This window comes from Bufo bufo, chromosome 11 (assembly GCF_905171765.1).
Source record: "Bufo bufo chromosome 11, aBufBuf1.1, whole genome shotgun sequence".
NCBI lineage: Eukaryota > Metazoa > Chordata > Amphibia > Anura > Bufonidae > Bufo > Bufo bufo.
The window spans coordinates 78,828,941-78,851,647 of NC_053399.1; the positions used below are offsets into that span (position 1 = coordinate 78,828,941).

A 22,707-nucleotide genomic window follows, 5' to 3' on the forward strand; every position below is an offset into this window, starting at 1 on the left:
AGCCGGGCCCCCTTCCCACACAGGCCCCATAGCAGCTGCGTGGTCTGCCTCTATTGGCGGTACGCCACTGGCCCACAGCCTGGCCGTCGAATCCGGATGGCATCGACAGAGCTACATGCCTAGAGAAAGCAGACTGTGCAAGCAGTGCCACCTGGAGGCAGTGGAGGATGAGGCCCACTTCCTGATATACTGTCCCAAATACTCAGCAGTGAGGGAAATCCACTTTAGGAGACTGTCTGATCTCTGCCCAGACTTCAGCTCCATGGAGGAAGAAGAGAAACTGCCCATCCTGCTGGGAGAGGAAGAGAACACTGTGGACATAGCAGCACAATATATCAGTGCCTGCCACAGACTGAGAGGAGCCTGATATGTGAGTGAGTGGCCATAATTTGCAATTTCCTCCGTTCCTGAAGAAGCAGTTGTGTGGGCTTCATGACAGAATAATTCTGCTGTCTACTAGAGTCACAGACAACAAACACCCAAATACCAAACAGGCAGTGCAATAACACCAGGGAGATAAAGGGTTACTTTAATTTATACAATAAAATGTAAGTGCGAAACCATAGATAGATAGACTGATAGGAGATAGATAGATAGATAGATAGATAGATAGATAGATAGATAGATAGATAGATATGAGATATATAGATACGAGATAGATATGAGATGGATAGATAGATAGATAGATAGATAGATAGATAGATAGATAGATAGATAGATAGATAGATAGATAGATAGATAGATAGATAGGAGATGGATAGATAGTAATGAGATGGATAGATAGATAGATAGATAGATAGATAGATAGATAGATAGATAGATAGATATGAGATGGATAGATAGTAATGAGATGGATAGATAGATAGATAGATATGAGATGGATAGATAGATAGATAGATAGATAGATAGATATGAGATGGATAGATACGAGATAGATATGAGATGGATAGATATCAGATGGATAGATAGTAATGAGATGGATAGATAGATAGATAGATAGATAGATAATTCAATAGATAAGTCAATAGATAGATAATTAGATAATTCAATAGATAAATAATATATAGACCATAATATAATAAACTACCAATTGTCATTCAAAAACGTTTTTCTTCAGGGAGGCACAAAAAAACGCTGAACTTCCAAAAATCAGAATCTGACTAGCTTAGAAAGAACATTAGCCTCACTAACTGGGACAATATCCTCAAACATAAAAATACAGCCACAAAATGGGATATTTTTCAAAGCATCCTAAACTCTGATTGTGAGAGATACTTAACTCATGGGAATAAAAAGGTGAGAAACAAGAAAAAATGTGGATAAATAGAAATACATAACAAAAATAAAGCACTTAAAGTACTAAAACATGAATGTAGCGAACAAGCGCTAAAAAATTATAAGGAAAAAAAATTGAATATGTAAAAGACAGAGAAAGGCAGCCAAGCTGCAGACAGAGAGATTTATTGCCAAAGAGAGTAAAACTAACCCTAAAATGTTCTTCAATTATACAAATGGAAAAGAGGTTAAACTTGAGTGTGTTGGCCCTTTAAGGAGTAATAAGGGAGGAGTTATCGAGGAGAACACAAATGCATGAAATTTTTCTACTCAATTCACTGAGGAAAATAAACTGTCAGATAAAATGCAGAATATAAAAGTAAATTCCCCATTATAAGTGCCCTGTCTGACCCAGGGAGAAGTGCAGCAGCATCTTAAAAAAGATTAAAATAGACAAATCGCCGTGACCAGATGGCATACACCCCCGTATTCTAGGACTAATGTTATATACAGACCCTTATTTCTGATATGTAAGGACTGTATACTGACAGGGAGTATCCCACAGGATTGGCGCATAGCAAATGTGGTGCTAATATTCAAAAAAGGTCCAAAAACAGAGCCTGGAAACTATAGGCCGGTAAGTTTAACATCTGTTGTGGGTAAACTGTCTGAAGGTTTTCTTAGAGATGCTATCTTAGAGCATCTCAACGGAAATAAGCAAATAACACCATATCAGCATGGCTTCGTGAGGGATCGGTCATGTCAAACTAATTTAATCAGTTTCTATGAGGCGGTAAGTTCTAGACTTGACAGCGGTGAATCAATGTATTTCGTATATCTGGACTTCTCCAAAGCATTTGACACTGTACCACATAAAAGGTTAGTATATAAAATGAGAATGCTCGGACTGGGAGAAAACGTCTGTAAGTGGGTAAGTAACTGGCTCAATGATAGAAAACAGAGGGTGGTTATTAATGGTACACAGTCAGATTGGGTCACTGTCACTAGTGGGGTACCTCAGGGGTCAGTATTAGGCCCTATTATCTTCAATATATTTATTAATGATCTTGTAGAAGGCTTGCATAGTAAAGTATCAATTTTCGCAGATGACACTAAACTGTGTAAAGTAATTAACACTGAAGAGGACAGTATACTGCTACAGAGGGATCGGATAGATTGCAGGCTTGGGCAGATAAGTGGCAGATGAGGTTTAACACTGACAAATGTAAGGTTATGCACATGGGAAGGAATAATGCAAGTCACCCGTACATACTAAATGGTAAAACACTCGGTAACACTGACATGGAAAAGGATCTAGAAATTTTAGTAAACAGCAAACTAAGCAGCAAAAACCAGTGTCAGGCAGCTGCTGCCAAGGCCAATAAGATAATGGGTGGCATCAAAAGGGGCATAGATTCCCGTGATGAGAACATAGTCCTACTACTTTACACATCACTAGTCAGACCACACATGGAGTACTGTGTACAGTTCTGGGCTCCTGTGAACAAGGCAGACATAGCAGAGCTGGAGAGGGTCCAGAGGAGGGCAACTAAAGTAATAACTGAAATGGGTGAACTACAGTACCCTGAAAGATTATCATGTAATGTGGTTATATGGGTGCAGGGGATGTACCATTGTATATTTAGCCAGATTTTCCACTGTCATAGTGGCAGACATATTAGTTGTTTTAACCTGTCTTTCCCAAAAACTGATGTACGTGAGAAAACTAAAAAAAAACTGACGAATGTGAATGTTAACAATGTGACCTATACATAATATAGTAAAATAGGTTTCATAATGATTACGTGACACACAAAACATAATACTTTTAATCATACACAACACAAAAAGCCATCATGACACAGACATAAAAGCTTTATCCTGCTGGTAGAGATGTGGCGCCCTGCTGCGGATTTATAGGATGAAGTAATTACCGCCATAATGCATAGTTAAATGTATCTAGTAACAATGCTCAAGTGTTAATGTGTATTGAGGAAGTTACATGAAATCTTCTCCAAGAAGGAGATCAGATGGAAGTCATGTATTGCATAACCTGCAACATGGCCCTGACAAACAGAAGGGGAAAGATCTCCGGCCTCACTGCTACAAGGGATCCTGTATTTGGTTATGTGCAGTATGTCAATGGTCAAGAAATAAAACACCAAAAATCTCAAAATTCTTCAAAACTATGAGAAATATATATTCTTCTGCATATGTAATATCGCTGGCTGCAGTACAAGCCTCCCCCACCTCCGTCTCCAATGTAGCTGCTACATGGATTTGCACATACAGTACTATATACAATATTGTGACGTGAATTCACATTTAAATGTTTGAAACAGCAGGTATAGAAATTATTTAAACATCCAATGAAAGATCTGAAAACATTTTGTTCACTCATTATGTGGAAATCTTTTAGAAAAGGGAATGTGTCACCAGAAAATGATCCATTGGTTAAATCAAGTTTTATGTTAAACGGAATTTTTAAAAAAAAAATCCACGTAACTATTAAAAAAAATCCATTAATAACGCTCTGACACTTTATGTTCTAAGGAGATCACTCTACAGCAGTCATCATATTATTATCGAAAGCAGGACTACAATGACAGAAAACATCTCTGTATAGAAAACATAGGATCCACCATTCACAACAGGTGATGGTCACAACTTATCTACCCCCTTTCCTTTTACAATGATCACAATAGGTGGTCACAACTTATCTACCCCCTTCCCTGCACAATGATCACAATAGGTGGTCACAACTTATCTACCCCCTTTCCTGCACAATGATCACAATAGGTGGTCACAACTTATCTACCCCCTTCCCTGCACAATGATCACAATAGGTGGTCACAACTTATCTACCCCCTTTCCTGCACAATGATCACAATAGGTGGTCACAACTTATCTATCCCCTTTCCTGCACAATGATCACAATAGGTGGTCACAACTTATCTACCCCCTTCCCTGCACAATGATCACAATAGGTGGTCACAATTTATCTACCCCCTTTCCTGCACAATGATCACAATAGGTGGTCACAATTTATCTACCCCCTTTCCTGCACAATGATCACTATAGGTGGTCACAACTTATCTACCCCCTTCCCTGCACAATGATCACAATAGGTGGTCACAACTTATCTACCCCCTTTCCTGCACAATGATCACAATAGGTGGTCACAACTTATCTACCCCCTTTCCTGCACAATGATCACAATAGGTGGTCACAACTTATCTACCCCCTTTCCTGCACAATAATCACAATAGGTGGTCACAACTTATCTACCCCCTTTCCTTTTACAATGATCACAATAGGTGGTCACAACTTATCTACCCCTTTCCCTGCACAATAATCACTATAGGTGGTCACAACTTATCTACCCCCTTTCCTGCACAATGATCACAATAGGTGGTCACAACTTATCTACCCCCTTTCCTGCACAATGATCACTATAGGTGGTCACAACTTATCTACCCCTTTCCCTGCACAATGATCACTATAGGTGGTCACAACTTATCTACCCCCTTTCCTTTTACAATGATCACAATAGGTGGTCACAACTTATCTACCCCTTTCCCTGCACAATAATCACTATAGGTGGTCACAACTTATCTACCCCCTTTCCTGCACAATGATCACAATAGGTGGTCACAACTTATCTACCCCCTTTCCTGCACAATGATCACAATAGGTGGTCACAACTTATCTACCCCCTTCCCTGCACAATGATCACAATAGGTGGTCACAACTTATCTACCCCCTTTCCTGCACAATGATCACTATAGGTGGTCACAACTTATCTACCCCCTTTCCTGCACAATGATCACAATAGGTGGTCACAACTTATCTACCCCCTTTCCTTTTACAATGATCACAATAGGTGGTCACAACTTATCTACCCCTTTCCCTGCACAATGATCACAATAGGTGGTCACAACTTATCTACCCCCTTCCCTGCACAATGATCACAATAGGTGGTCACAACTTATCTACCCTCTTTCCAGCACAATGATCACAATAGGTGGTCACAACTTATCTACCCCCTTCCCTGCACAATGATCACAATAGGTGGTCACAACTTATCTACCCCCTTCCCTGCACAATGATCACAATAGGTGGTCACAACTTATCTACCCCCTTTCCTGCACAATGATCACAATAGGTGGTCACAACTTATCTACCCCCTTTCCTGCACAATGATCACAATAGGTGGTCACAACTTATCTACCCCCTTTCCTGCACAATAATCACAATAGGTGGTCACAACTTATCTACCCCCTTTCCTTTTACAATGATCACAATAGGTGGTCACAACTTATCTACCCCCTTTCCTGCACAATGATCACAATAGGTGGTCACAACTTATCTACCCCCTTCCCTGCACAATGATCACAATAGGTGGTCACAACTTATCTACCCCCTTTCCTGCACAATGATCACTATAGGTGGTCACAACTTATCTACCCCCTTTCCTGCACAATGATCACAATAGGTGGTCACAACTTATCTACCCCCTTTCCTTTTACAATGATCACAATAGGTGGTCACAACTTATCTACCCCTTTCCCTGCACAAGGATCACAATAGGTGGTCACAACTTATCTACCCCCTTTCCTTTTACAATGATCACTATAGGTGGTCACAACTTATCTACCCCCTTCCCTGCACAATGATCACAATAGGTGGTCACAATTTATCTACCCCCTTTCCTGCACAATGATCACTATAGGTGGTCACAACTTATCTACCCCCTTTCCTGCACAATGATCACTATAGGTGGTCACAACTTATCTACCCCCTTTCCTGCACAATGATCACAATAGGTGGTCACAACTTATCTACCCCCTTCCCTGCACAATGATCACTATAGGTGGTCACAACTTATCTACCCCCTTTCCTGCACAATGATCACAATAGGTGGTCACAACTTATCTACCCCCTTTCCTGCACAATGATCACAATAGGTGGTCACAACTTATCTACCCCCTTTCCTGCACAATGATCACAATAGGTGGTCACAACTTATCTACCCCCTTTCCTGCACAATGATCACTATAGGTGGTCACAACTTATCTACCCCCTTTCCTGCACAATGATCACAATAGGTGGTCACAACTTATCTACCCCCTTCCCTGCACAATGATCACTATAGGTGGTCACAACTTATCTACCCCCTTTCCTGCACAATGATCACAATAGGTGGTCACAACTTATCTACCACCTTCCCTGCACAATGATCACTATAGGTGGTCACAACTTATCTACCCCCTTTCCTTTTACAATGATCACAATAGGTGGTCACAACTTATCTACCCCCTTTCCCTGTACAATGGCCTCTGTACAGGTCACAACTTATCTACCCCCTTTCCTTTTACAATGATCACAATAGGTGGTCACAACTTATCTACCCCCTTTCCTTTTACAATGATCACAATAGGTGGTCACAACTTATCTACCCCCTTTCCCTGTACAATGGCCTCTGTACAGGTCACACTGCACGTTGGTTATTATGTCTAAAAAACACATCTCAGTTCTCTTGGGCTATTTCTCTAAAGATGACAAAAACAGAATCCTATACATGATCTGGCAATACTTGACCGTCTCAGGCACCTAAGACCTGAGAACCGAAATAAAAACTTGAGAAGTCTCCCAATTCATGATATATGTATAGATGACCTATTCCTAACATATAATCGTATGCATTCACGCTCGCAGCTGGCCACGTGCCATGTAAAGCAGATGGAAGCAACACTACAGAGCACAGAGGGGCCACATAATCCAAACTGCAAATCCCTTCTCAAACACCAGCAAACACAATGCAAGTTTATTTCTTATAGCATAAAACAATGCGAGAGGCCAAGGCAGGTGCAGCCGTCTGAACGGACAATGACAGGACGTTCTCAAACACACATCATACATGGCTCTGATTACCCATATAACATGGTGGCTGGTAAAGTAATGGAGATGGTTTATATCTCACCCAGAATGCTCAGATGGGTCAGGTAAAAGAATTCTGGGTGGTTTCAGCAAAGTGTAGTTGGCTGAGGCACTTTTCTTTAAAGCCTACCTGAGTTTTCTCGTTGGAACTGTGATGGATCTGGTGTTTTTTTGGGCTTCCCTAAAGTCTCTTTTAGCGATTTTATTCCTTGTTTCAGCTGCACAGCTAGATTCATTTCTCTCACAAGTGGCAGATGTCTCCCTTCTGTTGAATCTGCCAGTACTGTATGCAGTAACCTCACTTTCCTTACTTCCCACTACGTTTTTTTTCTTCTAGGGAGCTCAGAAAGCTGCTAAGGAGGGAGATATCAGACTTACAGACACACAAGAGCTTCTCCGCAGTGTAAAAGCAATGCTTCTATCAAGCTCAGGAGCTCAGATAGCTAGCTCTGACATGTATTGTAGTATGCTGACGCTGATTACTACAAAAACCCCAGCCTCTACACCATGTGTGGGCACATCCCGACCCCTACAAATCAAATTATGCCCCCTAGTTATAAAATATAACTGACCTGTTTAAATGTCCCTTACTCTAATGAAATCTATGTGATGAAACTGATTACATTAAAATTAATTACCTGCTGGCTATGCTGATAAAGCAAGCATGGCACAATAATGGCGGATCTCCTCCCTCTCCACAGTGCTCCTCCCCTGCCCTTCCAAAGCCCCAACAGCCATTGGCTGCTCAAGTCAGCTGGTAGCCTATGCAGGATGGGAAATTAAAGGGCCCACCCTGGAGGTACCATATAGCTCACTCCCAAATTGTTCACGACCATCACCCTCTGTGTCCAGCACTATCCGCCCTCCCTTCAGCACCAGCACTTACACCAGCTATCAAAGCCCCCCCCCCCATGCCACTTTAAACAAAAGAGTTGAACGGCACTCCTCTTGGAGATAGGTGGTGCTCAGTGGTAAAGGACACTAAGGCTACATGCACACGACCGTATGTGTTTTGCGGTCCGCAAAAAAAACGGATGACGTTCCGTATGGCATCCGTTTTTTTTTGCGGATCTGTTTTTTTTTGCGGATCCATTGTAATAATGCCTATCCTTGTGTCATGCCCTGCTCTGATTATGTGCGGAGGTCGGCCAGAATAGCAGCACGTGTTTAGTTTTGTTTTGGAGTCGTGCTGGACCCGCCTCCCATCAGGTGCACTGGGTGGGGTCATTGGTTTAAATATCACTCTAACCCAGTGTTCTGAGCGGGTTATAGAAATCAGTCTGGCCTTGGAAGCAAGGAAGGAAGGTTGTCTGTTCCAGCTCAGAAAAGATAAGTGTGGTTTCAGTTTCTGTTGTTTGCTGTCTAGGTTGTATTTGTGTCATCTCTCTCATCCAGGTTCTGTGCGAGCAGGCTGCTCCTATTCCCTTTTCACCATCTCAGGGAATCTAGGGTGTTTTAGCCCAGGCACGAGGACACATCATTCCTACCTTCAAGGTCTGAATGTGGGCTGAGCAGTGCAGGGAAAGAAGTCAGGGATTAGCTAGGAGGTGACCCTTCCCCTGCTTCTCGCCTAGAGCCTGGTTGATGGTTTATCTGTGTGTCTGAGTTCCCGTCCGCCGTGACACCTTGTCCGCAAACTAGAAAAAAATAGGACATGCACTATTTTTTTTGCGGAGCAACGGAACGGACATACTGATGCAGACAGCAAACGGTGTGCTGTCTGCGTTTTTTGCGGACCCATTGAAATAGATCGGCCACGGAAACAAAATACGGTCGTGTGCATGAGGCCTTACAGTAATGATAGAAACCACAGGACTCTAAAGACATTTTTTGTAATGATTTCTTATTTATTTCATTATTATTATTTCATTGTTTTAATCCATCCGCATAACTAATTACTGGCCAACGTTTCGGTCCTACACCATCCGCCATACATGATGCCCAAGACACCAAGGCCGTGAACAAGGTCCGTGTAGGACCGAAACGTTGGCCAGTAATTAAGCGTTTTTATAGGACCGCGCGACTAACTCCTTTTCCTCTGAGTCTAAAATCATTGTGGACACGTGTTGAAGTTTGATTTTCAGTTTTGTTGGCCAGTAATTAATTATGCGGATGGATTTAAACAATGAAATAATAATAATAATGAAATAAATAAGAAATCATTACAAAACATTTCTTCAGAGTCCCCGTGGTTTCTATCATAACCCCCATGCCACTGACAGTGCCTTGGGTAATAGTAATGTCCCCCATAATTCCTCCAGTAAAAAGGCCCCTATAGTGTCTGCTATATTCCCCAATTGTGCCCATATTGTGCACCCGATAATAATGACGCCATAGTGACTCAGTATTAAAAATGCACCCTTCGTGACCCCGGTAATAAAAAATAACCCAGTAATAATAATGCTCCCACCCAGTAATCATATCTCCTACTCTGCCTCCAGTAATATTAATGTCCCCTATTGTGCCTCTGGTAATAATAATGTCCCCACAGTGCCCCCTGGTAATATCCCCCCACTACCCCTAGTAATGTTCCTATAGCACCCACAGTAATATCCCCCCACTAGAATTAGTGAGGTGGACGGAGAAATAAGGAAAAGAACAAACAGCAGAATTTTAAGAAATTCGCTTATCTCTGAGGCGGTCGCATGCGCTTAGTTTGAATCTTCAACTGCTATTAGACATATCTTCTGTTAAAAGCTGTGGCAGTTAGAGAGAGAGATGCAGCAGAAAGGACAAGCCCCCTGGGCTGTGATGGGGTGAGAGATGCAGCAGAAAGGACATGCCCCCTGGGCTGTGATGGGGTGAGAGATGCAGCAGAAAGGACATGCCCCCTGGGCTGTGATGGGGTGAGAGATGCAGCAGAAAGGACATGCCCCCTGGGCTGTGATGGGGTGAGAGATGCAGCAGAAAGGACATGCCCCCTGGGCTGTGATGGGGTGAGAGATGCAGCAGAAAGGACATGCCCCCTGGGCTGTGATGGGGTGAGAGATGCAGCAGAAAGGACATGCCCCCTGGCCTGTGATGGGGTGAGAGATGCAGCAGAAAGGACATGCCCCCTGGCCTGTGATGGGGTGAGAGATGCAGCAGAAAGGACATGCCCCCAGCTTGCATGTTGAATAAATCTAGGAGAGCAACTGAAACAATAAATGTGAAGATCTTTACGTGTAAATGGAGACTAGGCTTCGCTAAGCTACTGCAATTGTGTTACTTGCAAATGAGGAACTGTCATTTATGCCTTAAAGGGGTTGTCCCACAGAAAATATTCTACATTTTTTAAACCGGCATCTGGATCTGAATACTTTTGTATTTACATGTAATTAAACATTTAGTTTAGTTCCTGATCTAGTCAATAAAATCTATCTGTATAGCGCCACCTGCTGTTTGTAAAATACAGTATAGCCACTGAGTTATTCACTGAAATCTATCTGTATAGCGCCACCTGCTGTTTGTAAAATATAGTATAGCCACTGAGTTATTCACTGAAATCTATCTGTATAGCGCCACCTGCTGTTTGCCCCTTTTTCTAAGTTCTCTAATTCTCTCAGGTTGACACACGTGCTCAGTTTTATTCTTTAACTGCCATCAGCTGCAGTAGAGAGGACACGCCCTCTGAAAAGTGCATGACCCTGAGCTGCCGTCTTGGAATAAATCTAGCAGAGCAATTGCTAGAGCAATGAATGGGTAGATCTCTATATGCATGTGAGGTACAGGGCTGGTTGTAGTTTTGTTAGAAAGAGATTGTACATTACTCAGGGGATAACCCCTTTAAAGCGGTTGTCTCACTTCAGTAAGTGCCATTTATCCTGTAGAGAAAGTTAATACAAGCCACTTACTAATGTATTGTGATTGTCCATATTGCTTCCTTTGCTGGCTGGATTCATTTTTCCATCACATTATAGACTGCTCGTTTCCATGGTTATGACCACCCTGTAATCCATCAGTGGTGGTCGTGCTTGCACACTGTAGAAAAAAGCACCAGTCTAATGTGAGCTCCCACGGTCCCAGCCACCAGAGAGGCTTCTTTGTTGGCCAAGACTGTGGGAACTGTAGTGTCGAAGCACGACCACCACTGATGGATTACAGGGTGGTCATAACCATGGAAACGAGCAGTGTATAATGTGATGGAAAAATGAATGCAGCCAGCAAAGGAAGCAATATGGACAATCACAATACATTAGTAAGTGCCTTGTATTAACTTTCTCTACAGGATAAATGCCACTTACTGAAGTGAAGTTCTACACAACCAGAGGTCCTCTTTAAAGCCCTCGCAGCCTTGATTTGGATGTCGACAGGCTGCCATTTACCCTCCAGGTTTCCTTTTGAAAGGGAAGCGTTAGAATGTATGGATCCAGCCACTCTTTGAAATCATACATAGTAATGTTACACCGCCATCCGCTTACCGGTGTAAGACGAGGGTATTTACAAGCTTAGAAGGAGCCGTCACAACTCCACATTTTACACTGTCGATGATCTGGTGAGCCTGTCTTGTGGGGGAGGGGGGAGAAGGCTTTGTGTATTATTACTTGCTGTGTGTGCGAGAGACTACCACCCCACCATGACTCCCCGGTGCCATAATCACTGGATATGCTCTAGTCATCGCTTCCTCCTCCGGCTTCTGACAGCATAAAACACAGTCATTAATGGAACAATACCTAGATACATAATAGTGCAGAAAGGAGAACAGCTGCATGGCGGTTTAGGTGGCATGGTGGTACAGATCAGTGAGTCACCATGAGAAGGGGTGGAGGCAGAGGGCGCACTGGTTACACACACACAACAGAGTGCTTTTCAGAGATATAAACCCGTTTTGGGTGAAAAAGACGAAAGCAAATCCATTTTATAGCCTCGTTTTGTTATGACTTCTGCAATGAAGATGGTACAATGAAGACCTTCTGCCTTAAAGGGGACGTGTCACCAGAAAGGGGCCTATTGCTTAAATAAAGTTTTTATGTTAAACATATTTTTTGTCTATATAGCTATAGTTTAAAAAAAAAATAATAATAATCTTAAATCCTGCAGTTTTCACACTGGCCACTAGGCATAATAATATGTCAAGACTCCCTGGTCTTTGAGAGCAGCCACATGGACCATAGACAACATAATGTGGAGGGGTCCCGATTGATTTCTGTGGCGTGTTCTGTGATCCGTGCAGAGGTCAGGAGTGAGCTGATAAGCTGATAATCCTGCCTGTGATGATAATGAGATGACTGCTGAAAAGATGACTGCTGAAGACATACTTCAGGCTTAGTGGTCAGTGCAGAAACTGCATTATTCTAAGCCTTTTTTTTATATAGTGACATGGAAAATGTAAACAAAAATTACCAAAAATTGTAAAAACATATGTTTGACATAAAAATGTGATTTGGACACTAGGTTATTTTCTGATGACAGATTCCCTTTATTGCTAACTGAAAGTGGACAAGCGTGAATTCTCCCAAGTTTGTCTTCTTCTCACATCTCAATACACAAGCTTCTCTGGCTTTAGAAAAAAGTCCCAAATCTTTTTGTTTACAGGCACTGGTAAAAAATCCCCTACTTTTATGGACTGTTTGTGTATATACAGAAGGATGACAGCCCTGTTGTTGGTCACCTGAAGCTCTCTACCACCATAAATCAAAACTGCACAGTCTGGAGCATAGCTGCCGCCAAACGAATCCATGGACTGCCAATAGCCACACCTTCAGACATAGCGCAAAGTGATCAGAAGCAAACTTTAATTCCATAGAAGTCAGTAGAAAGGCTGTCCAATGATCAAATAGGCTGTCCACCAAGCTCTAATTATCCCTACACATTAGCAAACTTCTACAGACCTGTTTATAATCACCCCTTCATCTCTAAACTTCTGTAATGCCTGGTCTACTCTCACCTCATCCACCATCTCTCTGCTCACTCTCTCCTTGACGCCTTACAATTTGGTTTTCACACCTTACATTCTACACAAACAACTCTTAGAAAATGACCTCCTGACATCTCTAGAATCTGCCCCGTTCTTACTGTGGAAGCAACTAAAACTCTCATTGTTGCCCTGATCCATTCTCGTCTGTAGGGTAAGAAGAGGAACTCACTATTAATTGGTCTCCCGCCTCACTAAGCTCTCCCCCTCCAATCTATCCTTATGCAGCAGCCAGGCTGATCTACCTCATTGCTACTCCGATGCCTCTGCCTGGTGCCAGTCATTGCACTGTTTACCCATACAGTATAGAACGGTTTAAACTGCTCATTCTCACCCACAAAGCTGCAGCTTAGTAAATACAACCTTTCGAGCATGGCGCAAACCACCCTGAATTTGGTGCAGATACTGTATTTCATAAATTTTTCTCAAACGCCTATTCCACTGAAAAAAAAACAGCCAAAATCACTCCACTATATGGCACAGCACACTGGATATATTGCCCCCAAAGTGCCTAGGAGACTTGATAAATGTGGCGCAAGGCATGTACAGCAGTTTTTTGACCTACCGTAAATTGCACATTTTCCCCCCCAGAATTCACAGTAATGCAATGCTACATCGAAGCTAGCAAAAGTGAATGGGGTCATGTTGTATCCTGTGCCATATAACACTGAGGTCAGTGACTGGCTGCAGTGGTCACATGCTGTATACGACAACCTGCAGCCTGTAATCACAAATGGAGCTGCAGCACTGGAAACAGTAGGTATTAAGTGAAAAGTGTTTGTTCTTGTATTATTTTATTACAATAGGGGGAGGTTTTCAAATATAAGTCTAACCACCCTTTAATGTTTCCCTACCAAAAATGTAGCATAACATGGTGGAAATGTTTGCTGTTGTCAGAAGTTACCCATAACTTATCCCTTAAAGGGATTTTTTCCAGGAGTAGAATCCTCCTAGGCCAGTGACGTCACATCCATCAGTCACATGGCCTATTTGCAGCACAGTCCCATTCAAGTAAATTGTCCTGGGCTGCAACACCAAGCGCAGCCACTATACAAGGTATGGCGCTGTGCTTAGTAAGCTGTAAGGAGGCTGCAGCACTCACTGATCGGAGGGGGTACCGGGTGTTAGACATCCACCAATCACATATTGATGACCTATATGGATAAGTCACCAATATTGAACTCCCAGAAAACCTCTTTCATCTAATGTATATGGGGACAGTCTGCCCCCCAACTTCTCCTATTGGGAGAATCAATCATAGGTCACCTTTGTATCTCTGAGAAATAAGCGGTGCCCATGATACACAGCAGCTGCCTATACAACTTCCCCTATTAAATGGGTTGTCTGAGTTAAGGTAAAATTGCTAAATGGCAGGGAAGGGGTCACAATACTAAAATAAGTTATATTCACTGGTTCAAACCCCATCAGGGACACCACAGTGTAGGACACAACGATACATGTTCACCATAATGCATTCAGCCAATTATAGGAAATTAGTTTCCTAGCTTGAAAAAGTGTTTCCTGAACAATTATCATTGGGATAATTTTAACTCCAACCATCCCATTAAATTAATATCCAAGATCAGCCGCGTAGATGGGGACATTGTTGGACACAGAAGCATAAGTTGAAGCTCCTGAGCCCCAACGCAACAAGTAGGGCATCCCAACTGTTCTATATCATTCATGGTACTGGTAAACTCTACTGGACCATCCTGCTCCAGGTCCTGGGTGCAGTCCCTATAGTTACACCATTGCTCAGAAGGCTACCTCTAATGGCGGCTAGGCTGCATGTAGAAGACTATTCATCATTAATGGGAAATGGATAGACATATGTATCCCACAGATGAAACCTAATAAACATGTCTATCCCCCGGTGACTGCGGTTACTGAGCTCTCAGAGACTGAACTGTCACAGAGTATATCAGGAAAATTAGAGCATGTCTTGTGCTGAACCGAGCTGCATTCATGAACTCCAGAGGGCCCTTTTAATTTAATCTATGAGGAACATGGATACACAGGAGAAAATGGCTAACTTCTAATAAAAATGTACTTTTACTGCAGCACTAAATCAGGGCAACTGGTATACTCATTAAGTGCATGACCTGCCCTGTCTTACCATCCCCTAGTAAATAAAAGCATAGAGAGGGTAATTATTCCATCAGCACAGCTTCTAGAAGGTCCATGAGTCTACAGAGCAGATATTACTGCAGCAGCATCTCCTTTACATGTGTCTTCTGGGCACAACAGGTGGCTCCTCTGTGATCACGTTTGATATGCACTCTATAAATCCACATTATACATCTTCCAGTTTATCTACTCATGGTCAGACATGACTATGTGAAGGACACCTTCTTCAGGCCTAACAGCTCTAGTGGCCCACAGTCAGGGAAACACGTGTTGGCCAATCAAGGTAACCAAGAACTGCTAAGGTCCAGAGAAGGTGCTCCAGAAGGCCGTACTGATCAATCTATCTGGGAGCATGTGGTGGACAACAGTGAGAGAGAGTTGGGACAGAACTGCTCTATTCTCTGGCTGTTTTCTAGAACACACTATCAGACTTCTTTCCCGCAAACATGTAGCAAAGCTGAATCTGTCATTTAACCTTTGAAGAGCTGCATTCTTAAGTAGATAACCCATTAGGAATGAACAAATGATGTCTTCTCCCATTATGATGCTGTTTTGACATCACTCAATCCTAGGATAAACATCTAGGAGTGCAGAACACTTTGATGACTAAGTCCTGAGGATGGCAGCAACGCGACTCATGTCACACCTTAGTGACAGGTGACATCACCTCAGCTGAAGACTAGAAACGTATTACTGGACCTCATGAGTTGTTAACCTTTTTTAGAGAGTTCAGTCTGCCTCCAAGAATTAGAATTGTGTGTGACTTGAGGAGGTCATCATGAGTAAAGATTTGCAGTCAATTTAAGGGAACCCAGAACATGACCCGAGGGACACTTTCCACAAAAGTGTTTCTGTAGCCAAAAGCTTCATAGTAAAAGGCTCTGCTTGACTTGTTCTTTGATATGCTCAACTTGATACCACCCTCACAGACATCATAACTACCACAACTACCATGATACCAACCTCATAGACATCATAACTACCACAACTATCATGATACCAACCTCATAGACATCATAACTACCACAACTACCACCCTCACAGGCACCATAACTACCATGATACCACCCACACAGACACCATAGCTTCCACAACTACCATGATACCAACCTCATAGACATCATAACTACCACAACTACCATGATGCCAACCTCACAGACATCATAACTGCCACAACTACCATGATACCACTGAACCAGGCACCATAACTGCCACAATTACCATGATACCACCCTAACAGGCACCATAACCGCCACAACTACCGATACCACCCACACAGACACCATAACTGCCACAATTACCATGATACCACCCTCACAGGAACCATAACTGCCACAACTACCATGATACCACCGAAGCAGGCACCATAACTGCCACAACTACCGATACCACCCACACAGGCACCATAACTGCCACAACTGCCGAAGCAGGCAGCATAACTGCCACAACTACTATGATACCACCAAAGCAGGCACCATAACTGCCACAACTACCAATACCACCCACACAGGCACCATAACTGCCACAACTACCATGATACCACCCACACAGGCACCATAACTGCCACAACTACCATGATACCACCCACACAGGCACCATAACTGCCACAACTACCATGATACCACCCACACAGGCACCATAACTGCCACAACTACCGAAGCAGGCAGCATAATTGCCCAAACTACCATGATACCACCCACAACTATCACATATATGCTTCACTACCAGCGTGTAATACGCCCTCGTTATCTGTATCCGAGCTCCCATGATATACTTAGGCTGGACTGTACTCTGCCGTGCAGCCAGAGCCCAAGTATCCAGCAAACCTTTCGGTATGCCATATCACCGTCAGCAAGCAGGTGACATCTTGCAAGGAACCAGCCGTAGTATAACGTAGAAGAAGCCACTGACACATCACATCAAACAGGTGTGCAGCTAGCAAGGAGCGCACATCCATCATGTGGGAGGCACTCTGGTCAGTGAGAGTGTCAGGAAGCCACCCAACAGGAACATAGCTAATTACGGGCGCCCATTAAGGATATAACTTTATAACAGCAGACTGGCATAGCAGTACATTCCACATATTACACAGCTGCCATCGACGTGCCAGGGTGGGTCTACAGACATGAGCACAGCAGAAAATACCAGGCGCTTACCTGGCACATAGGTTGAGACTGGAGCCGTATCCCAGGGGGCACTCTGCTTGCGCCATCTTTCCAGGGATCCTGGATTTTCCCGAGTCTTAATTTGCATTAAAAGAAAACACACGAAGAGCAGAGGAGGAGAAGAGCAGCAGCAGCAGCCATCTGTGGGGAGGAGGAGTGAGAGACGGTGGCTACAGGGGAGGGGAGGGGACATACTAAAAGGAATGACAGCTCCAGTCTGAATACAGTCAACGACAGGCGAGAATTGTGTGCCTTCCACCAAATACTTGAGAAGATGCTTTCTCACATAATGCATGTGGTCGGTGCAGATATGTGCATCTATGATGTGTATGGGTTGCATGATATTCTCCTGTTTTTACCAGATCCCTTAAATCCACCAGGCATATGGACTGTCTTGACACTTGACCGCACAGACGAAGACCATGGCCGCCGGTGACAGATAGGACGGAGCAACCCGTGTGCCCAGGCTCCGGAAACAAGGTCCAACCATCCAAGAAGCGATGGTAACCGCACTACGTCAAGTAACTATATCATGAAAATATTTCCCGTCACAATATGTAAGAAGAGAAGAGACAGCCGCTAAAACTCATGCATGTATTTTGGAAGCCACAAAACACGGATCCGCCAAAAAAAATGTGTGACATCCGTATTGCATCTATTTTTTTTTGAAGATCCTTTATAACAATGCCTGTCCGCCAAAAGGGACAAGAATAGGATATGTTTTGGTTTTTTTTGCGGAAGGGACATGCGGAAACGGGATGCACATGGGAGTCATTTCCGTTATTTTTACGCACCCATTGAAGTAAATGAGCAGGTGAACGGACCTGTAAAACAACAGAACGGAAAAAAAATACGGTCGTGTGCGCCAGAAAATGTCTTGTAGGGCTAGCTCAGCTGAATTTAATGATACCTTTCACTTGCTGCAGAAAAAGTACCTTTGAGACATATGCAAATGAGTAGTTAAGTGCACTGAGGGCGGACCCGAGCCACTCTGTGCATTCTCTGCCAGCTCCTCCCACTCCTTCTTGATTGGGCCAGGTTTCTGCATAGTCATCTTACCTGGCCCTGTCAATCAAGAAGGAGTGGGAAGGAAGAGCAAAGGTGCACAGAGTGGCTTGGGCCCGCCCTCAGTGCACTTAACTGCTCATTTGCATATGGATTAAAAGTACTTTTTCTCCAGAATGAAGAAATGGATCACTAAGCAAAAGGTGTCATTTCAATCAGTTAAGCTAGCCCTACAAGCCATGGGGGGAGATTTATCAAGACAAGTGCTTTCCGCATCCGTATATTTGTTCTGCAGACCATGGACCCATCAAAGTCAATGGGTCCGCAAAAAAAATTACGCAACACGGACATCACCTGTAATTTGCAGAACCGCGTTTTGCCATGTGAATGTACCCTAAGGCTGTGCTCTTACCTTCCTTTGGGCAACAGGAATATGAGATGCCATCCAGCTGAAAAAAGAAAACATGTGGACGTGGGACGGCCGTGTCCATTTTGCGGACCTCAGATTGCGGATCCATGGACTCTGGTCCGCAAAACAGGCACAACCGTCACACGCCATCATTCAGATGCCAACATAATCTTGACTTCTTAAAGGGGTTTTACTATTATATTAAAGACCCATGCACATGACCGTATGTAATTTGCTGTCCGCAAGTGATGTCCGTGTGTTGCATCCGTTTTTTGCGGATCTCTCGTACCAATGCCGCCGGGTGTCAAGAAGTTACATCCTACGTGCAACTTTAAAAAAAAACATAGTCTCATCTCTCGGATCCATTGTGGAAGCGCTCATATCGATATTCATCTGTATCGCCGTCCTCAGGAGAGCGATACAAATGACTGTGCTGCGGCGGCCTGGCGGGGCAGGGGAGGGAGAGGCGTCTCCCTTCCCTGTTCTCCTGATAGGCCGCAGGCATTAGTGCTATCAGAGGCCGGCTCGGGCGGCGCGATGACGTCATTATCATCGCGCCGCCTGAGCCGGGCAGCACACAGCAGGGACACAGGCCAGAAGAGGTCTGCATCGCATCACTGCTGATGGAGGTAAGTATTGGCGTTTTTTTTATTTTTTTTGGGGGGGGGGGGGGAACTGGCACTATGGGGGCATCTGACATTTCTTACAGCCCCATTATTTCTTGCCCATTTTTTTTTGGGTGGGGGCATTATGGGGGCATTCCTTACAGGCAAATTATGAGGGGGCACCATGGGGGAGAGGAGCACTATGGGGGCATCTGGAGGCTCTAAAGGTCTAAAGGGGCTTTTTTTTATTTATTGGCACATTATGGGTGGCACTATAAGGGAGAGCGGCACTATGGGGCATCTGGTGGCACTATAGGGGCTTTATTTGGGGGCACTATGGGGAGGTGGGGGCTCTAAAGGGGCCTTTTTTTTATTGGCACATTATAGGAGGCATTATGGCATCTGGTGGCACTAAGGGGGCATTTTTTACTGGCACATTATGGGAGGCACTATAGGGGAGAGCGGCACTATGGGGCATTATTTGGGGGCACTATAGGGGAGGGGAGCACTATTAGGGCATCTGGTGGCACTAATAAGGGGCATTTTTTACTGGCACATTATGGGGGAGAGGAGCACTATAGGGGCATTTTTTTATTGGCATATTATGGGGGACACTATGGGGAAGGGGGAGATGAGCACTATGAGGGCATTTACTGGGGCACTATATAGGGGTATTTTATACTGGCATACATTATGAGGACATTAGCTCAACTGCGGGCACTAAGCGGGGGTATTTCATGTACTGTCATATTATAAGGAAAACTATTACTACTAGGGTGTATTATGCTGAGCTTTACTACTACTAGGGGGTATTATGGGGAGCTATGAGCAACATGATCACTAGTATGGGCACTAAAGGGGCAATATTACTACTAAGTGTGATCTGGCAGATAATTATTTCTATTGGTGGGATTTGGGGGAGCACTGTTACTTTGGGGGGCACCCTGGCATAGTATCAGCTTAGCACAATAATTTTTGGGGGACATTATCTTTATACTATTAGTGTCTGGGTGCAGTTATTTTTTAGAGCACTGTGTGCCAATAATTGTTGAAGGGGGCACTATCTGTGTGTGTAACGGTCACGTCCACACACACACAGGGGGAAGGGTAGTGACCACTGCGCTCCACCCTCACCCCTGGCCCTGCCTACTTGCCTCACGAGCCCTGATGACAGGGGACAACTGGACGGCAATCCCTAACTTAGGATATGTGCAGGGAAGACAGACAAGACAAAATACGGAACATGAACGGACCGGGTCAGAACCAAGAGAGCTACGCAGTACAACGGATTAAGCAAAGAATGGTCAGGAGAAGCCGGGGTCAAATACCAGGAGAGTAGAGAAGTACAAGAGGAGTCCTAAGAGAGTAGTCAGGTGGGAGCCGAGGTCACAATACCAGGATGTATGCGCAGTACAGGAGGAGCAGGCAGAGGATCGTCAGGGAACAGGATCAGGTAAATATTCAGTAGTCCAACAAATAGCCAGGAGCCTAGAAATTAACAGGCAACCTGTAGCCAGCAGGCTGCCTGTATTTATAGTGGGGAGTGAGGGTCATGTGACGTGGCCAGCATCACATGACCGACAGACCAACCAGTCGAGCACCGAGTGATCAGCTCGGCGCTCAAGGCAGACTAGGAGCAGGGAGCCACCCAGCTAGTAAAGCCACCCTGGGAATGAGGTCAAACACAGAACCTCATTCCAAAAGCTAAGCAACAGTTCTGCGGGCAATGGGGGACCGAGTGCACCTTCGGAACCCCGTGACAGTACCCCCCCCTTTTACGAGGGGCCACCGGACCCAAGACTTCAGGCGATGGCTTTTCAGGGTGTTCTAAATGAAATTTACGAACCAGTCTAGGAGCATGAACCTCCCTGGCAGGTACCCAAGATCTCTCTTCAGGTCCATACCCCTTCCAGTGAATCAGATACTGCAAGGAGTTACGCACCTTCCTGACATCCACTATTTTAGACACGACATACTCGACAGCATCATTAACAAGAACCGGCGGAGGCGAGGCTTTCGATGGTACTACCGGTTCAAAATATTTTTTAAGTAGAGATTTATGGAACACATTATGAATGTGGAATGACTCGGGCAGCTCCAACCTAAATGATACCGGGTTAATCACCTCCGTGATCTTATATGGACCAATAAAACGAGGAGTAAATTTTCTAGAAGCTACCTTGAGAGATAGATTCTTGGGGGACAACCATACTTTATCCCCAACCTGAAAGTTCACCCCCCTTGAACGTCTCCTATCGGCCTTGAGTTTTTGAGAACTTTGAGCCTTTTCTAGGTTCGATTGAACCCGGGCCCAAACTGTGCACAGTTCAGAGGAGAGTTTATCAGCTTCAGAGTTAGAGGAGGAGACGGACGACCCAGAATGAAAATGGGGATGAAAACCATGGTTACAAAAGAAAGGGGAGACCCCAGCAGAAGAATTGACACGGTTATTCAGAGCAAATTCAGCCAACGGAAGGAATTTGACCCATAATTGCTGGTCATCAGCAACATACACCCTCAGGAATTGTTCCACAGACTGATTAAGGCGTTCAGTCTGCCCATTACTCTCAGGATGGTAGGCGGAAGAAAAAGACAACGAAATTTTACATCTTTGACAGAAGGCCCTCCAGAATTTGGACATAAACTGCACACCCCTGTCCGAAACAATATTTTCCGGGATGCCATGTAAACGAACAACCTCTCTCACAAAAATAGACGCCAGGGTTTTAGCATTCGGAAGTTTAGACAGGGGAATGAAATGAACCATCTTGCTAAACCTATCGACCACTACCCAAACCACAGTCTTACCCTCCGCCAGCGATAGGTCAGTTATAAAGTCCATCGAGATATGGGACCAGGGTCTACTGGGAATGGGTAGGGGTCGTAGGTTACCAGCAGGGCGAGTCCTAGGTGTCTTAGACCTGGCACAAACCTCACAGGCTGACACGTAGGACTTGACATCCCTGGTCAGAGTGGGCCACCAATAAGATCTAGAAACCAGATCCTTAGTGCCCTCAATACCCGGATGTCCACAAAAGGCAGAATCGTGACACTCACCCAACAGCTGGAGACGAAATTGTACGGGAACAAACAACTTATCTGTTGGGGTGGATGCCGGTGCCAGATGTTGTTCAGCCTTAATGCGAGCCGAGATATCCTGGGTTAGAGCCGCTAAGAAGATGTTTGCTGGTAGGATGGATTCAGGCGGCGTCTCAGTGGGTTGAAAAGCATGGAAGCTCCGAGATAATGCGTCTGCCTTCACATTTTTACTTCCCGGCCTGAACGTAA

General features: G+C 44.2%; 1 protein-coding gene across 1 annotated transcript in view; it reads right to left on the reverse strand.

Moving 5' to 3' along the window:
* Positions 1-17,510, reverse strand: part of BAHD1 (bromo adjacent homology domain containing 1) — a 127,531-nt gene extending 110,021 nt beyond the window's left edge. The window contains exon 1 of the mRNA XM_040411826.1: positions 17,392-17,510. The gene's annotated coding sequence lies outside the window, so the exon portion shown is untranslated. The remainder of the gene's footprint in view (positions 1-17,391) is intronic.
* Between the last annotated feature and the right edge of the window lie 5,197 nt (positions 17,511-22,707).